We start from the raw sequence: 24,129 nt of genomic DNA on the forward strand, positions 1-24,129 counted from the left end.
ACATGACAGTATTGTGATACCAACTCTAACGTACGGAAGTGAAGCTTGGACGTTGTTGGAAGGACACAAGTCAAGAGTGAGAGCAGTGGAAATGAGTTATTTAAGAGGAGCCTGTTGAGTCACATGGAGAGACAGGCTGACGAATGAGGATATAAAGGAGCGTTGTGGTGTTGATGTGGATGTGATAGGAAGCGTTATGAGGAACACACTGAGGTGGTTTTGGCCATGTGGAGAGGATGGAGGGTGAAAGACTGACGAAGAGAGTGTATGTGAGTGAGGTGGAGGGGGAAAGAGGGAGGGGGAGGCCGAGGATGAGATGGAGAGATGGGGTGGAGAAGTATATGAGAGAGGGGGGTGTGAGTTGGGAGCAGGGGAGTGAAATGGCGGGGGACAGGGCGACTTGGAGGCGATTTGTTTGTGGCCACCCCAAACGGGATTGAGGCGTCTGGCAATAGATAGATAGATAGACTTACTACAGTTATCTGCATAACTCAAACACTAAATAATCACCAACAATAAATATTCTACACTGTATATATTCATTCATTTATTATAACATTTATTTACTACCAACGAGTGTTACCATTTATACCTACATAAAATACGTGTTTCATACATACAACTATACATTATTACATCTACAAAGTAATAAAGAAAATATACCATCACAGTTACTCAGTGGGCAATTAAAAGAACTGTATTTAACATTTATTAATTAAAGCTACCTAGTGGAAACAGACAAATTAAGTTACAAGGTAAACTAGAGAGAAAAAAAAAATGGCCAACACAAATGACGTTAGCAAGAGTGAACATCTTCAACACAATCGTGAAGACAAAGATTTCCACACACTGCTGACACACATATTACCCACGATAGGTACAAGTGATCAACAAGTTAGTGTATATAGTTAATACTGTATATAGTGTATATATATTTTTTTATATAAAATAACAAAATATGGGACTATATAATATCATTTTCAATAATATCGGTGCAATATAAACTAAATTTTAAAAAAATATCCCAAGGAAATTAGCCAGTAATTATGCAACCATGAACAACATAGAAAAAGCGTACACAAGCGAAGAAAAACAAACTATAGAAAATCAATACATACAAAAAAAAAAAAAAGAAAGAAAGAAAGAAAAAGTAAGAAAGAAAAACGAGAGAAATAGAGTAAGATCACATAACAAACAAATGAAAATAAGTGTAAGTGTTACTACAAATGCCAAAATACCACATAAACTACAAACAAAAAAGCAAATTGTTGTCTCCACAAGCAAGTGGCATGGCACATCATCACTATCATCGACCGCAGCATGACCGGATTCATATGTCAGGACCGCAATTATTACAATTATGTAACTACAAACGATTGTATTATGTTACACTTGCTACAATTATGTAACTACAAACGATATGTAACAATTATGTAACGACAAACGATTGCATTATGTTACACTTGCTACAATTATGTAACTACAAACGATATGTAACAATTATGTAACGACAAACGATTGCATTATGTTGCACTTGCTACAATTATGTAACTACAAACAATATGTACCATTTATGTAACAGTTGCATTAACAAGATGTAACTTTTATGTAACTTTAACTACAATTATGTAACTACACACGATATGTAACAATTATGTAACGACAAACGATTGCATTATGTTACACTTTGCCAATTAACAGTTGCATTACCAAGATGTAACTTTTATGTAACTTTAATTACAATTATGTACCTACAAACGATATGTAACAATTATTTAACGACAAACGATTGCATTATGTTACACTTTGCCAATTATGTAACCGTTGCATTAACAAGATGTAACTTATATGTAACTTTAACTACAATTATGTAACTACAAACAATATGTACCATTTATGTAACAGTTGCATTAACAAGATGTAACTTTTATGTAACTTTAACTACAATTATAAGGCCAAGACACTTATGTAACAGTTGCATTAACAAAATGTAACTACAATTATAAGGCCAACACAGTTATGCATTTCACTACAATAACCCAAGTACATACTGTATTACAGTTAAATAATTTACTTTTAATGCATTTATTCAAATATGTATACAACTTGTTTAAAATGTAATATTACTGAATAATCACTATTTACTATGAATATTATATGTATACAATATTCATACAATTATGTTATTTTTACAATATTATGTATTTCACTTAATTAACTTATAAGTTCATTATAATGTGTATATAATATGTATTAATATGTTATGACTATTAACTGTCGATGGTATGCCATTTTCGCGTGACCGAGCAATATGTTAGGACTCCATATTATAATTACAAATCATAATAGATAGATAGGTAAATAGATAGATAGAGAGACAGATAGAAGCAGGGAGTCAGATGATGAGAAGGTATTGTGTCTGCGAGAATCGAGCAATGCTAAACATGCTTATACACTCTTAACTCAAGGAATGCTTTATAGGCACACGACAGCGCCTAGTGACCATACACACACATACACACATACTCACACACAGGCTTCTAGAACTTTCCACTCACAAGGAACACACGTGATACGTCTCCTGTTTCACCAGAATTTAGGAAAGAGAAGGCAGAAGGAGACAGGCCATAGAACAGGCAGGTAGTAGGGAGAAGGGCTTAGCAACTTGCGAGAGAGAGAGAGGGAGCGACAGCGAGACAGAAAGAAGCTAGCCATAGAACAGACAGGTCGCAGGGAGAAGGGCTTAGCAACTTGAGAGAGAGACAGAGAGAGCGAGACAGAGAGATAGCTAGTGGGACTCTACTTTATCTCCGCTCTGTGTGAGAGACTTTGTTAATATTTCCAAGACAAATAAAAATAGTCCCATATTATTCTTTACCTCTCCTGTCACTACATGACAAATGGGAAAGAAGATTATCTACTTACAAAGCTACTCAAATATAAAACCGCTCGCCCACAAGTCTAATATATATATAACTCAACTACAAGTAACCACAAAGGAGTCACTAAAGTCCTTTTTATGACAGGTATTTCGCTCTGTAGTTCCTTTAATACAGGTGGACATATTTTGTTCGGTCCCTGTGTTTTGTTCTCCTTCAGCTTACAGACTGCAAGTTGTCAGTGAACTCCATACCTCAATGCAAGTCAAGTAATTTGATCCGGTTATCTTTACTGGAAGCGTTGTTGAAGAAGACATTCACTGCATCAATCCTTGGGAGTATGAGTGAAAATGAAATGTTGCTAGTTAGAGGGAGAGGGAAAGGGAGGGGGAGTGGGAAAGGAAGAGGGAAAGGATGAAGGTGAATGTGATGGAGAGAGAGAGAGAGAGAGTGGGAGATGGGGGAGAGAGTGGAGATGGGGGAGAGAGTGGGAAATGGGGGAGAGAGTGGGAGATGGGGAGAAAGTAAGAGATGGGAAAAAGAGTGGGAGATGGAGGAAGAATGGGAGATGGGGGATGTGCGGGAGATGGGGGAAGGAGGGGAGATGGATGAAGAATAGGAGATGGGGAAGAGAGTGAAAGACAGGGAAGAGAGTGGGTGATTGGGAGTGTGGGAGATTGGGTGGATGAGTGAGAGATAGAGGGAGAGTGAGAGAAGGGGAGGGATTGAGAGATGAGATGGGGAAGAGTAAGAGATGGAGGAGAGACTGAGTGATGGGGAGAGTGAGAGATGGGGGAGAGAGTGAGAGATGGGGGAGAGAGTGGAAGATGGAGGGAGAGAGTGAGAGATAAGAGTAGGGAGTGGGAGATGGGGAGAGTGGGAGACGGGGGAGAGTGGGAGTACAGAGGAATACAAAGGAAGACAAACAGCAACAGACCTTATGGTCCTTCGAGGCTGTTTGTTACAGAGTACACTATGACTACGGGATCTAATTCTTCATGCTGAAGGATAGGCTAAGGATAGTAAATCAAGAAGGCTCCCCCCGCCTTCAAACCCTTCAGTTAAAACTGGCAGGGAAAAGTGAGAAGAAACACCATGCAGCATGGAAAAACTGACATGGAAATTTCATAGGATAGACTGAAAGGAAAAGTTACATTCTATAATACTATAAGCTACCAATTTGAATAACCTGAAAGAGAAAGTAGTAAATTAAAAAAATGAATAATCAAATAATAAATAAGGCACGACATGTATGGGTACGTTGAGTTAACGGGGCGTCTATAGACACAGTGGAAATTGCACAGTGCACTGAGTAGAAGTTCAGGGGTGGTGCAGCAGCCCTGCTTGGCGCTTTTAAGGTAAGCAGCAGTCAAGCAGGCCCCAGCTCCGTTCACTTCACTGAGACAAGGAACCTTCCCATGCGTGACAGTACACAAGTTTTCCTCCTGAAGCAGTGACCCCTGGTACATTAAAAAAAAAAAAAAAAAAAAAAAAAAAATCCCAATGGTGGTCACTTCACTAACAAGGACCCTCAGTGATCCACAGCCCATCACTAACCGAAAGTAAGAGTAGTGACCGTTAACTCAGGGGTATCTGTGTGTCCTAGCCTGTGCATATACTATATTTGCATTTAATAAGTTTATCCGGGCTCTGAGAAAAAAAAAAGTTTATATATAAACAAGTGTTTTATTCTGGAGTAAACATATTAAGCTGAGAGTTAGATGACAAATACTTATCCAAACGACCTTTAAAGGTTAGTACTGTATCACAATTTACTACACTGGAGGACAATTTGTTCCATATATTTACAACTGTTAAAGAAGAGATGCTTAGCTTCATGCGACTGGAATCGTTTGCCAATAATTTTGTGCCCATTGCCTCTAGTATAATTCGAGTGATCAGCTGTGAAGCATTAATCAACAGCCGTGTTATCGTGCCCTTTGAATATTTTATACTGTATACTTGAATTAAATCTCCTTGTAATCTGCGTTTAGTTAGGGTGAAGAGATTCAGGACTTCTGAATGCTCCGTGTATGGTTTGTTTCTCAAGCTAGGTATCATTTTGGTTACCCATCGTTGTACTCTTTCAAGTTTCTTTATATCTTTTTTGTAATAAGATGACCAGAACTGGACACAATACTCTAAATGTGGGCGAACTGGAGAATTATATAAGACGAGGATGATAATACTGGATTTTTATTCGAAAGCACTATCAGTGAATTCGATTAATTTGTTGACTTTCTTAACAGCCTCCATACACTGTTTGCTTGGTTTAAGGTCATTTGTTTTAATAATTCCTAAGTCTTCTTTTACGACTGACGTTATCTAGTTAACTGCTACTCATGGTGTAACGGGCTTTTCCTTTTCTATTTCCAATGTTTAGCATTTTGCACTTACTAATATTAAAGACCAATGCCAGGTTTGGGCCCAATTAAACAGTCGCTCCAGGTCACTCTGTATTGCCTGCCTCTGTAAAGATGTGTCTGCTCTGTTACGAATGTTAGTATCAGCAGCAAATTATGGTTATTGTACAAATTAAAACATCATCCATATCATTTGTGTATATTAAAACCAGAATAGGACAAAGTATTGAGCCCTATGGCACACCACTAGTAACATCTTTCCAGTCCGATTCTGTACAATTTATTGCGACCTTCTGTTTACGTTCTGCAAGCGAATTATGGAACCACCCGAGAACATTGCCTCTGAACCCATGTGCATTCAGTTTCTGAAGTAATCTTTTACGGGGAACTTTATCAAATGTTTTCTGAAAATCGAGATATTCAATGTCAACAGATCTGGTCTCATCATATATATATATATATATATATAGTTACATAGCCTATGATTTCCTCATCCTTTGTATAATTCTAACGTACAGTATGCTGCATGTTTGATCACGATTCGCCTCGTGGCTTCCATAGTGCGTGTTCTGCCTCACTCCCCCCCTCCTCCCTTATAGTAGAGTAAGTCGTTCTTTCTGTTGTTCAGAGCAGGAGTGTCAACTCTTTGTCCCCTGTGGCTTCATTTGCGCGTCCTTCTTACAAGTTGTATCAAGCTCTGCCGGCCCCTATATATTGAGCTCAGTCTCTGCATTAATTGCCACTTAGATCTACTCCTCATTTTGTTCACATCTCTGTCCTCCCCTGTACAGTTGTTATTATTTTTGTGAGTGCTCAGGAAGTCTCCAACCATCTAGCTGCTGTGTAATTTGAGTATAAGTGTTATTACATTTTTTCTTGTACTGTACGGCATAAGGTGTTAATTCGTAGGCCTGGTGAGGTTTTTGTGATTAATGTAAAGTTTTTACTGTCAGCCAGTAGTAATAATATTTTGTATCTGTAATAATATATCTTGCATTAACTGAGCATTATCCGGTTTTCTCATTTTATCAGGGCTGACTTAGATAAATTTACTCTTGCTAATTTCGTGTTAATAGAGGCTATTGCAGTTAACCATATATTTAACCTGTTTTTTGCCGTTACATTATCCTTATGAGTCCTAAATGTTTAGTTGTTAGTTTGAGCATTAAACTTTAACTTGTAATTTTCCCTAACTTTTTTATTTTGAACCTGGAACTTTGCGGGACAGTTTCTCTGTTCCGTAACATAAATTTGGCGACCTCTTATCAGGATATTCAGGATATGATCATAAGGATATTACTTGATATTTTGTGACTGTGATTTATTCATGATGTCTACTATTACTACTCTTGATGAAGAAAAAAGATTTTTTGTCAAATGTGCAAACAGTGTGTGATGTAGAAAACAGAACAAAGAATGAACTTAAGCTTGTTGCTCAACAATTGGGAATTGCTGTTCGCTCTCATCAGTCTAAAGATCAAATTGTTGACATGATTAATGAAAGCTTGTTTAATTTAACTCCTCCAGATGAGCAAAACGCAGATTGAAATACCTAAGTTACAGCTAGCCCTGCAGGAGGCTTGTGCTAAGGAGGCTGAGTTTCACACACAAGTTGAACTTGCTAGGATTCAGGCAGACCATGAGTATCGCATGAAACAATGTGGAACTGGATCATCTAGCTCTGATGATTTTGATGTGGCTAAAAATTTTAAACTTGTCCCTCCTTTTAATGAATCTGATTTAACAAAGTATTTTCAAGTGTTTGAGAGGGTAGCTACAGGTTTTAATTGGCCCAAAAAGTATTGGCCAATACTCCTTCAAACTGTTCTCACCGGTAAAGCTCAAGTAACTTATGCAACTTTGCCTCAGGATCAATCTGATAATTATGATGTAGTTAAGAGCTTGATTCTTAAGGCCTATGAGCTTGTTCCTGAAGCCTATAGAGTAAAATTTAGGACAACTTATAAGCCAGATAAGCAATCCCATGTTGAGTATGCAAAAATCAAAGAAGATCTGTTAGAGCAGTGGTTAAATTCTAAGAATGTGGATTCTGATTTTGACAAATTTAAGCAGATGATTTTGCTGGAGGACTTCAAAAGGTGTATTAATAATGATATAAGCCTCTATCTTGATGAGAGAAGAATAGATAATTTGTCTGAAGCTGCAGTGTTAGCTGATGAATATGTTCTCACTCACAAGAGATATTCTACAGAAAAAAGGAAAGCTGAGAGTAAGTACGTTGCCTCTACTCAGAGTACAGGTAACAGGAAAGAGAATAAAGATGATGTTTCTCAGGAAGTAAATACCAGCTTCACCTCTAGATTTCAGAAAAGTAAATGTACTTATTGTAGTAAGCTTGGTCATACTACGGAGAAATGTTTCAGGAGACAGCGTGATGTGAACAAAAAGGAGTCTTTAAATATTCAGTTAATTGGTCTAATGTCCACCCTTGAGAGTTCCCAGAATTCTTTAACTGAGTTAACTGAACCTGCTTTGAGGGGTAAATTAAATCCTCATAATGAAGCTTTTCTTTTGAGCAGTGACGTGGGTGACACTCTCAAGAGTTCATGTGCTAATTTCCTGTCTGATGGTTTTGTCAGTCCTCTGGACAGTAATGACAGGAAATCAGTTAAAATATATCGAGATACAGGTGCTTGCCAATCGCTTATGCTGACCAGTGTTCTAGGCTCTAATGTTAATTCCTCTGATGAAACTGTAATCTTACAAGGTGTAGGGAATAATTACTTCTCTGTCCCTCTGTGCAGAGTGAATTTAGAGTCTGGTTTTGTTAATGGTTCCGTTATGGTTGGGTTGGTTGAGACACTCCCAATGTCAGGTGTAACTTTCTTACTTGGAAATGATATTGGTGGAAGTCAAGTGTGTCCAGCTCCTCAGCTGTCTAGTGAGCCAGTGACTGCGACCCATGATTGTGATATCCCTGACGTGTTCTCTGCATGTGCTGTCACTAGGGCTAAGTCTAAAGTTACTGGTGACTTAGAGGATAATGATGATGATGATGTTATCCTAGCTGACAATTTTCTTGCTAATTTGGACCACTCACCAGATGAGGCAGTACCCCGTAGTGTTGATAATTTGTCTCGTCAAGAGTTGGTTGCGTTGCAGGTTGCTGACCCTGGGTTGAAAGGTCTAGCTAACTCTGCTTGCAGTGAGGAAGAGTCAGCTGGTGCTTCTACTTGTTATTATATAAAGTCAGGAGTACTTATGAGGAAGTGGAGACCCCCAACAGCATCAGCCGACTGTGAATGGGAGGTTGTACATCAAGTTGTCATCCCTCGTATTTGTAGGCAGGATATCATTAGAGTGGCTCATGATGCCAGTTTGGCAGGACACCTTGGAGTGAGGAAGACTGTGGCACGCATTTTGAAACACTTCTACTGGCCAGGTATCTTCAGAGATGTTTCCTGGTATTGCAGTCTTGTCACACCTGTCAAGTTGTGGGGAAGTGTAATCAGACCGAAAAGGTTGCACCTCTAGTTCCCATTCCTCCTTTTGAGGCGCCATTCACCCGTGTGTTGGTGGATATTGTGGGCCCTCTTCCTAAGACTTCTTCAGGATTTTCTTATGTGTTGACCCTGATTGATATGGCTACTCGTTATCTTGAAGCCATTCCACTTAGAAATATCTCAGCAAAGAACGTGGTTAAGGAAATGCTAGGGTTCTTCACAAAGTTTGGTCTGCCCAAGGAGGTACAGTCAGACCGGGGAAGTAATTTCATGTCAATGTTTTCAAGCAGTCTCTGAAAGAGTTGGGCATCACCCAGATCACGTCTTCAGCTTACCATCCCCAGACCCAAGGAGCGTTGGAGAGATATCATCAAACACTCAAATCGATGCTCAAGAAATACTGTTTGGAACATCAGAAAGACTGGGATAAAGGTCTTCCATTCGTTGTATTTGCCGCAAGAGAATCTCCAAATGAATCACTGGGCTTCTCACCCTTCGAACTACTGTTTGGCCATGAAGTAAGAGGACCCCTTAAGCTACTCAAGGAATGCTGGCTGTCGAAGGAAGATGACGTCAACCTGCTGGAGTATGTGATGAAGTTCAAAGAACGGCTGTCCACTGCTTTACAGCTGGCGAAAGAGAATTTAGGAGCTGCTCAGGAGAAGATGAAGACTTGGTATGATAAGAAGTCCAGGTTACGCCACTTTCAGCCAGGAGATCAGGTTTTGATTCTGCTACCGGTGCATGGGCAACCTCTTCAAGCCAAGTTTAGTGGTCCTTATTTCGTGGAGAAGAAACTCAGTGATGTCAACTATGTCATCGCCACACCAGATTGTAGAAAGAACAAGCAACTTTGTCACATCAACATGCTAAAGTTATATTACAGGCGGGACGAAAATAACCCAGTCTGCACTGTGGCTGTTCCACCCGAGTCTGCAAGTGAAGTTCTCCCATGCGGCATGAGCCTGAGTGATAGTTTGGGGAAGAATCCTGATATCATGAATGATCTCCAGATTAGCTTTCTCATCTAGCTCCCGAGGAAAGGCAGGAGTTTTCGGCATTACTGCAGGAGTACCCGCAAGTGTTCCGTGCTACTCCAGGAAAAACCACTGTGTTGATGCATGATGTCGATGTTGGAGACGCAAAGCCAATTAAACTGCCTCCTTACCGTGTGAACCCAGTGAAAGTTCCTCTCATCCAGAAGGAGCTTGGCTACCTGTTGGACCACAAGATGATTGAGCCCTGTCAGAGCGAGTGGAGTTCTCCTGTCACTCTAGTCCCTAAGCCAGGTGGGTCACAGCGGCTTTGCATTGACTACAGACGTGTTAATCAGATAACCAAAACAGACACTTACCCTCTCCCTCGCGTGGAAGATTGCATAGACAAGATAGGAAAGGCTAGGTACATAAGTAAGTTTGATTTGTTAAAGGGATACTGGCAAGTACCTATGACTGAACGTGCTAGGGAGATCTCATGTTTTGTAACACTAGGAAAGACTTTTGCATGTTCTGTAATGCCATATGGTATGAAGAATGCACCAGCCACTTTTCAGAAGCTCATGAATTTTTGTAACAGAGGGTTTGGCAGGGTGTGTTGTTTATACTGATGATGTATTAATCTTCAGTGACAACTGGAAAGATCACGTATGCCATGTGAGTACATTTCTTCAGCGTTTGGTTCAGGCTAATCTTGTAGCTAATTTATCAAACTGTGAGTTTGGTCAAGCTAAAGTTCAGTACCTTGGGTATGTAATTGGTGATGGACACGTTGCACCACCAGCAGCTAAGGTTCAGGTTATAAGTGATCTTCCCAGACCTAAAAGTAGGAAAGAGCTACAAAGATTTTTGGGAATGGTAGGTTATTACAGGAGATTTGTTCTTAACTTTTAAATTTTTATATCACCACTTACAGACCTACTGAAAAAGGGAGTTAAATTTGTCTGGACCGATAACTGTGAGTCCTCTTTCAGCAAACTTAAAGCTATCCTATTAAATCAGCCAGTGCTCGCTACTCCAAATTTTGCTAAGCCTTTTAAGATGGCTGTTGACGCAAGTGATACAGGAGCTGGGGCTGTTTTGCTGCAAGAGGATGATAAGGGTATTGAACACCCTGTATCTTATTACAGTAAGAAGTTCACTCCATCTCAAAAGAACTACTCAACTATTGAGAAAGAGCTTTTGGCCTTGATATTGGGTTTACAGCATTTTTCATTTTATTTGTGTTCTGGTTTTGACCCCATAGTCATTTATACCGATCATAACCCACTGAAATTCCTTAGTAAGTTTAAAGATAAAAATCAGAGATTGACAAGATGGAGTCTACTTCCTCAGGAGTATTCATTAGACATACAACATATCAAGGGGAAAGAAAATGTTATTGCAGATTGCTTATCTAGACTTTAGACAGATTGTTTTAGAGTAATAAGAAATTTCCTTTGTAAATTTCTTTTTCTTTGTGGGGAGGTGTTACATAGCCTATGATTTCATCATCCTTTGTATAATTCTAACGTACAGTATGCTGCATGTTTGATCACGATTCGCCTCGTGGCTTCCATAGTGCGTGTTCTACCTCACTCCCCCCCTCCTCCCGTATAGTAGAGTAAGTCGTTCTTTCTGTTGTTCAGAGCAGGAGTGTCAACTCTTTGTCCCCTATGGCTTCATTTGCGCGTCCTTCTTACAAGTTGTATCAAGCTCTGCCGGCCCCTATATAATGAGCTCAGTCTCTGCATTAATTGCCACTTAGATCTACTCCTCATTTTGTTCACATCTCTGTCCTCCCCTGTACAGTTGTTATTATTTTTGTGAGTGCTCAGGAAGTCTCCAACCATCTAGCTGCTGTGTAATTTGAGTATAAGTGTTATTACATTTTTTCTTGTACTGTACGGCATAAGGTGTTAATTCGTAGGCCTGGTGAGGTTTTTGTGATTAATGTAAAGTTTTTACTGTCAGCCAGTAGTAATAATATTTTGTATCTGTAATAATATATCTTGCATTAACTGAGCATTATCCGGTTTTCTCATTTTATCAGGGCTGACTTAGATAAATTTACTCTTGCTAATTTCGTGTTAATAGAGGCTATTGCTGTTAACCATATATTTAACCTGTTTTTTGCCATTACATTATCCTTATGAGTCCTAAATGTTTAGTTGTTATTTTGAGCATTAAACTTTAACTTGTAATTTTACCTAACTCTTTTATTTTGAACCTGGAACTTTGCGGGACAGTTTTCTCTGTTCCGTAACAATATATATATATATATATATATATATATATATATATATATATATATATATATATATATATATATATATATATCATAGAAGAAACCCAAAAGATTCGTAAGGCAAGAGCGATTATTTTGAGATTTTGTACTTCTAAGTGCTTAACAAATTTATCTCTGAGAATAGTTTACAACAACTTGCACACTACTGAAGTTAAACTTATTGGTCGATAATTTCCTGGCTCCGATTTGTTGCCTTTTGGATTATCGGGGTTACATTTGCTAGTTTCCACTCACGAGACACCTTACTGTTTCTTAGGGATTTACTGAATAGCTTCTTAGTGATTTATTGAATCACTATGATAGGGAGATAGGGGAAAGTGGGGATGGGGGAGAGTGGGAAATGGGAGGGGGTGGGAGATGGGGGGAGAGTGGGAGATGGGAGAGTGGGAGATGGGGAAGAGTGGGATAGTGGGAGAACACGGAGACAGTGGGAGGGGCGTGAGATTGGGAATAGAATGGGAGAGGGGGGAGAAACTGGAAAGGGGAGAGAGAAGGAAGAGAGCGAGAGAGGGAAAAACGGGGGAGGGAGGGAAAAAGGGGGAGAGAAGGAGAGGGGGGAAAGAATGGGAGAGGGGGAAGAGTGGGAGAGGAGGAAAGTGAGTGAGAATGGTGGAGCGAGAGGACTGGGGAGGGGGGAGAGTGGAAGAAGGGAAGGGAGAGAATAGAATGTAGGAGAGAGTGACTGAGGGGAGTGTCGAGAGTAGAATGTGGGAAGGAGTGCGAGAGAGGTGGGAGAGTATGGGTGAGAGACAGTTGCATGCAGTAAGCTTCGAAAGAGACAGGTTGGGAGAGTGAGTAAGTATGTGTGTGAGAGTGAAAGGCAAGTGGGCGAGTGTGTGAATGTGAGTGAGGGTGCGTGTGACTTTGTGAGACTGAGCCATGCTGAAAAAAGCTTGGAGTTGTGTATAGGAGTGTAAGAGTTAGTGAGTGAGTGTGAGGCAGAGGGTGTTTAGGAGTCTGCGTGAGTGTAAGAGCGAGGGTATGTGAAAATGTGAGCTGGGGAATGCGTAAGAGTGTATGTGAGTGAGAGGTTGTGTGAAGTGTGAGAGAATGTTGGAATGAGAGAGGATGGAGTGTGGAAGTGTGTGTGTGTGTGTGTGTGTGTGTGTGTGTGTGTGTGTGTGTGTGTGTGTGTGTGTGTGTGTGTGTGTGTGTGTGTGTGTGTGTGTGTGTGTGTGTGTGTGAGCTCGCGTGCGCGGAAGAAGTGCAAGGAAAGCAATGATTACATATGTATGGGTGAATTTATAAAGCAATCATAATGAGGAAGGCAAGAGAGCTTGCAGATGAAAAAGAGACTGGATGGTTGGTTGTGTATTTGAAAGATAATACAAATGAAAGAATGTGATGATAGCTGAAAGGTAAATACATTTCTTTTTGTGTTTTATTCCTGACAGATTGGAGAAACTGTAGGTTAGAAAGAGCAAGGGTGAAAATAGACGATGGAACGAGGGGAGGGAACTGTGTAAGAAACCGAAGGAAAGCACTGGAAGGAGGAGGAGGAGGAGGAGGAGGAAGGGAAGGGGAGGGAAGAGAAGGGTAGAGAGGTGAGACAGGAGAACCACTCATGTTAAAAGCGCGAGGATACAAGTGGGGATCTGTGAATGAAATATGGGAAGGATATTCAGAACTGACAGAGGAAATCCAGGGAATCTGGTTTTGGAGAGATGTAAAGGAAACTGCAGACAATGCTGAAGAAAGATGCCACGAAACATCTGAGAGAGAGAGAGAGAGAGAGAGAGAGAGAGAGAGAGAGAGAGAGCATAATCATTTGCTCAGCACTGTGGGCAAAAGGCGGAGATAAGATTTTAATAATGTTACGAGGAAGTGTGAGTTGAATATATACAGCACAGGGACTTTACCAAGGCGAACTTTCTCTGCCTCCCTCCCTTTCCGCCCGGTTATACTACTTCGTTATTGGACGTAACATACAATATATATATATATATATATATATATATATATATATATATATATATATATATATATATATATTCCTATTCCTGGATTCCTCCAAGCCTACTCAGTTTATCAGTATGAATGAGGAACAGGTTGGTGCGATTATGATGATGACGATGGTGATGATGATGATCATCATCATCATATTACATTTTGACAGACCCTTTCAAATGTAATCCAAATTTCCTAGGGCGTTTTTGGAAAAATGCAATTCTTTTTCTCTCTTTTGTCCCATAGAATTAGTTCCTTCTCTTTCCGTGTTTCTGGTTCCTACCTTACCAAATCTGTAAGTGATCTGTAAGTGATGATGATGATGATGATGATGATGATTGTTGTTGTTATTATTATTATTATTATTATTATTATTATTATTATTATTATTATTGTGGTGGATATGGGAGCCCATCATCCACTCACTCAATGTAGAGATCCTATATGATCTCTACACTGAATGACAAGCCAAATAGTTTCCAGTACCCAGGAAACCATTTACTTCGCTGGGTGGTAACCATATAACCTGGGTTTTTGGCAGGGTTAAGTGTTCCCCAGATCCCCCTATCCAAAATCAGTTAATCATGGCAGTTGTTTCAGAAAGCCTCGGAGAGCCCAATACCTGCCCAGGGCCCCAACCAAATGGGCAGACTAGCATAGCCATGTGGAATGTGAGAGGTGTAAATGAGAGCAAGACGGTGCAAGTAGTGATTATGTACAACAGTGCGAAACATACCGTGATGGGACTGCGTGAAACGAAGATGAAAGGGTGTGAAGTGGAGGAGTGGGAGGGTGTGAAATGCGTAAGATCGGGCATGAATGGGCGAGCAAGATGCAAGGAAGGAGATGCTTTGTTGATGAAGGAGGTACAGAGTGGAATGAGAGACTACAAATGTGTCAGCTCGAGGTGTATGTATGTCAAGTTCAAGTTTTGAGAAAGTGAAAGTCACAGTAATTGTGGCTTATGCACCGTATGAGGACAGGAGTGAGAGAGAGAAAGACAGGTTTTGGGATGAGCTGGATGAAGTAGTGGGAGAAATGCCCAAGGGCTATAAAGTAATCGTAATGGGTGATATAAATGGAAGAGAAAACACTGGTCCTGAGGATGATATAATGGGTTGTAATGGAGTACCAGGAGGAAATGATAATGGGAAGCGACTAAATGATACGTGCCAGGAGAGAAGGTTGTGCATTTGTAACTAGTATTTCAAACACAAAGATGCACATAAACATACATGGTATAGCGGGAACGGAGATCGTGCTGAAAGAAGCCTGATTGATTACGTGCTCGTAAAGAGGTCGATGATGGGAATGGTTGCTGACACGAGGGTGGTGAGAGAATGATGTGGAGGTCTGTCAGATCATATGAATGTGGTATGCAAGATCAAGCTGAGTGGGGTGAGGTGAATCAGGAGAGAGAGGATTAGTCAGGGAGAAAGACTGAAAGTTGAGAAGCTGAGAATCATAGAAATGGCAGATGTTTACAGGACCAAAGTAGGGGAGGAGTTAGAATCAGTGAATTGGAATTAAATGGATCTGGACAGCCTGTGGAATGCATATAGAGATTGCTTAGTTAGTAATGCTAAAGAGGTGTGTGGCAAGAGTAACAACAAAGAAGAAAGGTTCGGCATGGTGGGATGATGAGGTTAAGAGAGCAGTGGAGGAAAAGAGGAAGAAGTAGCTAAAATGCTTATATGACAGGGGCTCAGTTGAAATAAGAAATGAATATACTGACAGCAAGAAGCTCACAGAGAGGCTGATGAAGAGGAGAAAGAAGGAGGTAAATGATGATCTAGGAAGAAAATTAATGCAAACTGCTCTGAAAATAGGATGTTATTTTGGAAAGAGGTGCGGAAATGTTGAAGTGAAAGAAATGTGATGGTGTGAAGGATGCAGGCGGTAGATTGCTAACTCATGGGGATGAAGTAAGGACCAGATAGAAAGAATATTTTGAAAGCCTGATGAATGGGAATAGAGAGAACAGAGCGGCTGTAAACATGATTGGTTTGGGAGTGTGCAGAGGAGGAATGCAGTGCCAGAAGACGTGATACTAGCACAGGTGATGAGTGCTGTGAAGCGGCTGAAAAATGGGAAAGAAGTTGGGGTTGATGAGATCTATGCAGAGATGATTGAGTGCAGTGGAAAGAGTGGAATAAGTGCTTGTTGGAGATATGTAAGAAGGCATGGATGAGCGAAATTTTGCCAGCAGAGTGGAAAAAGGTTGTGATTGTGCCCCTGTACAAAAATAAAGGTGAGCGAAGTGAGTGCAAGAATTATTGTGGCATAAGTTTATTGAGTGTGGTAGGGAAAGTATATGAGAGAATTATTACAGAGAAAGTAAGAGAGATATCAGAAGTCCTAGTGAGTGATGAACAGGGTGTCTTTAGGAGTGGCAGAGGATGTATGGATCGAGTATTTGCAGTGAGACAGATAGCAGAGAAGGTTTGTGAGAAGGACCACAAGGTGTTTATGGCATTCATGGATCTGGAAAAAGCATATGACAAAGTGGACAGAGAAGGATTGTGGAAAGTTTTGCGCATGCACGTTGTAGATGGTAAGCTTATAGCTGCCGCCAAGAGTTTTTGTGATGGTAGTGAAGCATGTGTAAGGGTTAATGGGCATCTATGTGAATGGTTCACGATCGGTGTGGGCGTGCGACAAGGTAGTGTGATGTCCCCATGGTTGTTCAATATATATACGGATGGGATAATTTGAGAAGTAAAAACACGAGTAATGGAGAGGGGGATGGCATTGGTAATGAATAGTGATGGATTATCTCAAATTTGTTGTATGCTGGTGATGCAGTACTGCTTGCAGTTACCGGACAAGAACTTGATAGGTTAGACCAGAGTTTTACTGATGTCTGTGAGCTTCATACTTTGAGAGTAAATGTAGAAAAGAGTAAAGTGATGGTTATTGAGAGAGAAGGTGACTCCCAGTGCGATGTTACAGTGAATGGAGAGAGACCGGAATTTGTAAGAGAGTTCAAATATCTGATAGAAAAGACAGGAAAATGTGCAAAAGAAGTGGAAAGGAGAGTGATACAAGGAAGAAAAGCAGCTGTTGCAATGAAGGCCGTGATAAGAAACAGTGTTGCAGCTGCACGAGGCTTACATGAAGGAGTGTTAGTGCCAACTTTAACATTTGGATGTGAGACTTTGGTGTGGCATGAAAATAAAAAGTCAAGAGTAAGAGCAGTGCAGATGGGACTGCTGAGGAATGTATGTGGAGTACAGAGGGTGGATAGGATACGGATTAATGTGATTCATGAAAGATGTGGAGTGAGGAAGTCGGTGGACACAAGAATCGAAGAGAGTGTACTGAGATGGTATGTTCATGTGGAGAGAATGGATAACAATAGAGTGCTGAAAAAGATATATCTGAGCGGTGGAGAGATATGGTGGATAAGTGTGTGAGGATGAGAGGTTTGGAAGTCGGTGAGGCTAGGGAACTGACAAGAGATTGAGCTGGCAAGATGAATGTTGTGAGAAGTGCATGATCGAGGATTTGTCACCCCTTTTAAACGTGGCAGCGTCCGGATTGACTCTATTGGATACGTTTGTGTGAAGGTACAGAATGTGGTCAATGTTTTTGGCGTATCCGATAGAGCCAATATTCGGGAGGCTTGAATGATGAGTGAATGGAAACGTGGCCCATTGGGTTCGGCAAATTTGGGCTGCCTGGCTATTGCTACTCCTCACCCTGCCCTAGGGTGGGAAAGGAGGTCCGGATGATGATGATGACGACGACGACGTCGACGACGACGACGATGATGATGATGATGATGATGATGATGATGATTGATGATGATGATGATGATGATGATGATTGATGATGATTGATTGATTGATTGATTGATGATGATTGATTGATTGATGATGATGATTGATTGATTGAATGATGATTGATTGAATGATGATGATTGATTGATTGATTGAATGATGATGATTGATTGATTGATTGAATGATGATGATTGATTGATTGATTGAATGATGATGATTGATTGATTGATTGAATGATGATGATTGATTGATTGATTGAATGATGATGATTGATTGAATGATGATGATTGATTGATTGATTGAATGATGATGATTGATTGATTGATTGAATGATGATGATTGATTGATTGATTGAATGATGATGATTGATTGATTGATTGAATGATGATGATTGATTGATTGAATGAATGATGATGATTGATTGATTGATTGAATGATGATGATTGATTGATTGATTGAATGATGATGATTGATTGATTGATTGATTGAATGATGATGATTGATTGAATCATGATGATTGATTGATTGATTGAATGATGATGATTGATTGATTGATTGAATGATGATTGATTGATTGATTGATGATGATTGATTGATTGATTGATTGATGATGATGATGATTGATTGATGATGATGATTGATTGATGATGATGATGATTGATGATGATGATGATGATGATGATTGATGATGATGATGATGATGATGATTGATGATGATGATTGATGATGATCATGATGATGATGATGATGATGATGATTGATGATGATGATGGTGATTGATGATGATGATTGATGATGAAATTATTATTTTCATTATTATTATTATTTTCATTATTATTATTATTTTCATTATTATTATTATTTTTTTTATTATTATTATTTTTATTATTATTATTTTTATTATTATTATTATTTTTATTATTATTATTATTATTATTTTTATTATTATTATTATTATTTTTGTTATTATTATTATTATTTTTATTATTATTATGATTATTTTTATTATTTGTATTATTTGTATTCTTATTTGTATTATGTGTATTATTATTTTTATTATTTTTATTATTATTTTTATTATTTTCATTATTATTTTTATTATTTATATTATTATTTTTATTATTATTTTTATTATTTTTATTATTATTTTTATTTTTATTATTATTATCATTTTTATTTTTATTATTTTTTTTATTTATTTTTATTTTTATTATTATTTTTTTATTTTTATTATTATTATTTTTATATTTATTATTATTTTTATTTTTATTATTATTTTTATTTTTATTATTATTTTTATTATTATTATTATTTTTATTATTATTATTATTATTATTATTATTATTATTATTATTATTAATATTATTATTATTATTATTCTATCTATCTATATACTTAGGCAGCTTCCTCCAAGGAAAGGGAGGTAGCCGAGACAGGACGACACACTTCCAATTTACTCATCATTCAAACACATTCATTCGCATCTTAGCCCCAAAGGGGAGAAGGGACAGATCCTCACTGCACCACACCGCACAAGGGTCAACTGCGCAGTGCAATCAGTGACATCTGCAGCAGGGCCCGAAAGCAGAGCTGGTTTACCCCTGCCACACACTAATAGACCCATCCCCTTACCCACACCTGACCTGACTCGCTGATCAGACCAACTGCGGGAGAATATCTCCTCAGGGCTGCGTCATCATTTATTCATTCACAATTTCTCTCCATTTATTTCTGTCACGAACAGCCACTCTTCCTTGATCAACAGGCAGCCCTCTCACAACCAGCGCTCTCTTCACATTGTCCATCCATCCTATTCGTGGTCTTCCTCTCAGCCTTACACCTCTCACATCAGATCTAGTTATCTTTTTCACCAATCGCTCATTATCCATTCTCTCCATATGCCCAAACCATCGCAACACCCTCTGCTCAACTCTACCAGCCATCTCCCGAACAACTCCAGTTCTCCTTCACACTTCATCATTTCGCACTCGATCCATACGCGTCACTCCACACATACTCCTCAGACACCTCATCTCCATTACATTCAAACTTTTCCTCTCTGCTACACCCATATCCCATGTTTCAGCCCCATATAACGCAGTTGGTACCACAACACCCTCATACAACTTCTCTTTACATCCATTCTAAGCGAAAGACATCTAAACACCTTTTTCATTCCTCCCAGCACCTTTCCTACTTCATTCATTCTAAACTTTACTTCTGCATCTATTCTTCCATCCACAGCAACATGTGACCCTAAATATTTAAAACACTCTACCTCCTCAAGCAACTCACCATTCAAAACTAGATTCATCCCCCTACCATCTACCAACCTCGTACACTTCATCACTTTACTCTTATTCTCTTTTACTTTCAATTTCCTCCTTTCACACACCCTTCCAAACTCCTCTACCAGCTGTGTCAATCTCTCCTCTGAATCAGCCACCAGTGTAGTATCATCTGCAAACAGCAGCTGCTTCAGATTCCACTTTCCACCATCAACATTAACCAGACTCAGACCTCCACCTAAAACTCTTGCATTCACCTCCCTTACAACACCATCCATATAAATATTAAACAACCAAGGCGGCATCACACATCCCTGTCGCAGCCTCACTCTCACGGGAAACCAATCACTCACAGCATTTCCCACTCTTACACACGCTCTACTATTTACATAAAAACTCTTCACCCCTTTTAGTAACCTACCATCAAGTCCATATGATCTTAAAACAATCGACAAAGTCTCCCTATCAATTCTAATATACGCTTTCTCTAAATCCATGAATGCCCAAAACACATCCTTGCCTTTCGCTAACTACTTTCCAAACACCTGCCTCACAGCAAACACCTGAATTCTGAGAAGAAAGAGAAAAGAAAAGGTGCAAGAGGAAGCAAGTGAAGCTTGTGAAGAACATTCCGAGCAATGTTAAACACAACTTTTGTCTTCCGAGCCGAGGGAAGGAGAAGGAGGTGACTGGACATATCCCCTTGTATGAGGCTGTGTTGTGGCCAGCTTACCATGGCGGTCCCTGCGCCTCTTCCCGTCGCACATTTATTACTTCCGCTACTTCTGTTGGCCACGCCAATGCCTGGTAGGTACGGACTTTTATATAATTTTGATAATGCATTTTGTTGTTGATTTTTTTTCTACTTTATTTCGTAATTCGCATACTCCCTCACTTTTTTTTTATTACATGCATTCCATCTTTTATTTTTTTCAAACCACACCTACTCATGTTTAGTGCGAACATTGAATAATATTTTATACGGGCTTAGTTTACCCATACACAGTTACCTTAGATTTTGTTTTTCGAATTTCTCTTTTCTCATTTAATATTTGCTCACGCCCTTTCCTGCATCCCACTCACTACTTACGTTGCCTCTAATAGTTTTCCTGCTACTTGATACATACAGGTTTTTTTTTTTTTTTCTTCTTAGCAATGTTGTAATTTGATATTGTTTTAACAGCGGAACCAATTTGTCTCCACTTTTTCGTCGTTGGCTTATTCTTTCACCCCTTTCCATGCCGCACACTACCTCTTTCAGCTGCTTCTATTGGGCATATGGATGTCTGATGAAGATAGTCTAAGTGTGGCATGCAGGTTGGATCATACGTCACGAATCCAAATCAGCGTCACCAGTGTTTTTCTGCATAATCTTCTATTCCCCGTTACACTTTTCATTCTTCAGAGTGTTTTTTTTTTTTTTTTTTTTTACTAAGTGGTTGACTGGAAACTTAGTGAAGCAATCAAATTATCAACGCTTATACACCAGTCCTGAATGAAACAGCCCTAGCATGTATTCAATAATGGATGATAGATGTTAGCGCCGAAGTGGTGACAGTTGGAGGTGAAGTACTGTACATAGAAGGACAATTGGGCCACGGGGAACAGTCTGTTAAGCCAATGCCAGAGTCGTAAAAAATATAATAGATAATTTGAGTGTTGTGAAGGTATATATATCAAAGTTTTTTTTTTTTTTTTCAACAAGATCAAGAGCAGTACGCACTGCTCTCATACGCTTGACGTCTGGCAACAGCCAGGAAAACATTTCCATGGCCGTAGGCGGAGGCAGGAGCAATACACCGGTACCACAGAAGCTGCCTTAGGGGTACAAGGGAGGGGGTACAGCCTCCATCCCCCAGTACCGACCCGGCAACACATATCCACAGTTTTCAAGATGAAGACATGGAATTTGAATGGGTATAATTACACATTCCATTAGGATGTAGGTACAACACAAACTGCCCTTGGTATGTAAAGGGGGAGATGAAACTCTCATCCATAACCCTATAAAATAATGTCCATAACTTATATAAAAAAGACTTAACTTGCGTATCATTATTGATACTGACCCAAATAAATCAGGAAGCCAGAGGAACTGGGCATGGGTGCTGAGGGGGTGAGCTCAGCCCCGATTCCAATCCACAAGAAAATTTAAAAATTTTCTGGATAAACAAATATATTGTTAGGTGCCCGTGTGTGTGTGTGTGTGTGTGTGTGTGTGTGTGAGAGAGAGAGAGAGAGAGAGAGAGAGAGAGAGAGAGAGAGTACCGATGTTGTTAGTTGTGTTTTTCTTGTGTTGATATTGTTTAAATGTCATTTTTGCTTGCTTTGTTGGGTTGTGGGATTCTGCAAGAGTTGTGTTGTGCCACAGGTGTTATGCGTGGTGTAGTAACACTTGTATGTATTGAAGTGATGGTTGTGGGGGAGCATCGGTGGTCTATTGATTAGCAAACTTACGTAGCATCTTGAAGACCAATAGTTCACAATAGGTGAATGTATCGCCAGTCTGTCATTTCATCATCCAAACACATTTATCACCGTCAGATTCATGTATCAAGAGGTAGACGTCCAGTCACCTAATGTAATTATATTTTGACATTTATAGCCACCCATTCGTAAACAATAGCACTTTCTTCTCACCCTGTCGATAATGCATTTTAGCAACCTCCAACGCCAGTATCAAAGCACAACGCACGTCCTCATGGAAAGTACTGTATATTTCCTCATGCCTGTACGTCATGACACACTGTGCCCGTTTCCTTGTAATATAAGGGAGAGAGAGAGAGAGAGAGAGAGGAGGGAGTAAATAGGAAGTACAGATAACAGGAAGCCTGTTGGTCCATGACAAGGTTATTTATTGGGAAAAAACGCCAGTTTATACTAAGATCTACCAAACGTATGAGAGAAAAGCATAGACAAGACAACGACTCCCCCACCCACCATACCATCTGGTTATACTGGCAGGAAAGAGAAAGAAAAAACACCACTCTTGTTAGAAAGAACAAGCATGGAAAATTCAATAGGTGAGGTAGAAGAGGGACATCTATCCACTATGTAATCTCTGTTCTACAGAGCTATACAAGACGGGGCATACAAAATTGCAAATGTTCTCACTATAATTAAGCAAACGTCTCACAGTTGTCAGTATAAACTTGAACCTGAATATAAACAACACAGAGTTAGTTATAGCTTATAGTCTCATAATATTTATGTAACAGAATTTCAAATGTATCAATAGTGTTTGCACTAACCATGTAGCCTACCCCATGTTTCACATGTGAATATTAAAATAATATTCCCCTATATTACTTTTGCAGCTCTTGCTTTTGAGTTTTATTCCTTTCTTTCTAGTCAAGGTATCATTCTATATTTCGAACCAAATAATAATCATATCTAACATCGTAAGATTTGTTAATAACTTTAAACACTTGTTTAAAATCTCCTCTGAGTCATCGCTTTTCCAGAGAAAACATAATTTCTGTAGTCGCTCTTCGTAGGGAAAATTTCGCAGAGATGGGATAATTTTTGTGGCTCTGTGCTGAGCTCGCTCGAGCCTGTCTTCGTCCTTAATAAGATGTGGGACCATTTCTACACACAGTATACCGGGTTGGGTCTAACCAATATTAAGTTTAAAGCTTGGAGGCTAAATCGGGCGTTTATGTTCAAATTTCCGTGCGATGAAGACAGGCATTTTGTTTGCCTTGTTACTGGCTGATATACGTTGCTTTGAGTTCTTTAAGTCGCTTTTGATAGTAATTCCTAAATCCTTCTCGTCCTTTACTTTCGGCAGTGAGGTATTGAACAAATGAAACTCATATTTAATGTTTTGGTCGAAAAAGTGCATTGCCTTACATTTATGTGCATTAAAATTCATCTGCCACTTTTCATTCCAAATTATTTACTTATCTAGGTCGTTTTGTACAGGTTCATCGACTGCATTTGCAGGAACTTTGCCTCCAATCTTCGTATCATGTGCCAACTTCGCTACCCTAGAAACAAGTACATTTTCAGTATCATTGATATATATTGTGGAAAAAACTGACCCTTTAGGAACTTAGCTTGTTACCACCAGCCAGTCAGATGAATCGCCTTTTATTATTTCACGTTGTTTGCGATTCATTAA

The sequence above is a fragment of the Coenobita brevimanus genome, chromosome 25, assembly GCF_032717465.1.
Source record: "Coenobita brevimanus isolate Jiangsu-jjx chromosome 25, ASM3271746v2, whole genome shotgun sequence".
NCBI classification, from domain to species: domain Eukaryota; kingdom Metazoa; phylum Arthropoda; class Malacostraca; order Decapoda; family Coenobitidae; genus Coenobita; species Coenobita brevimanus.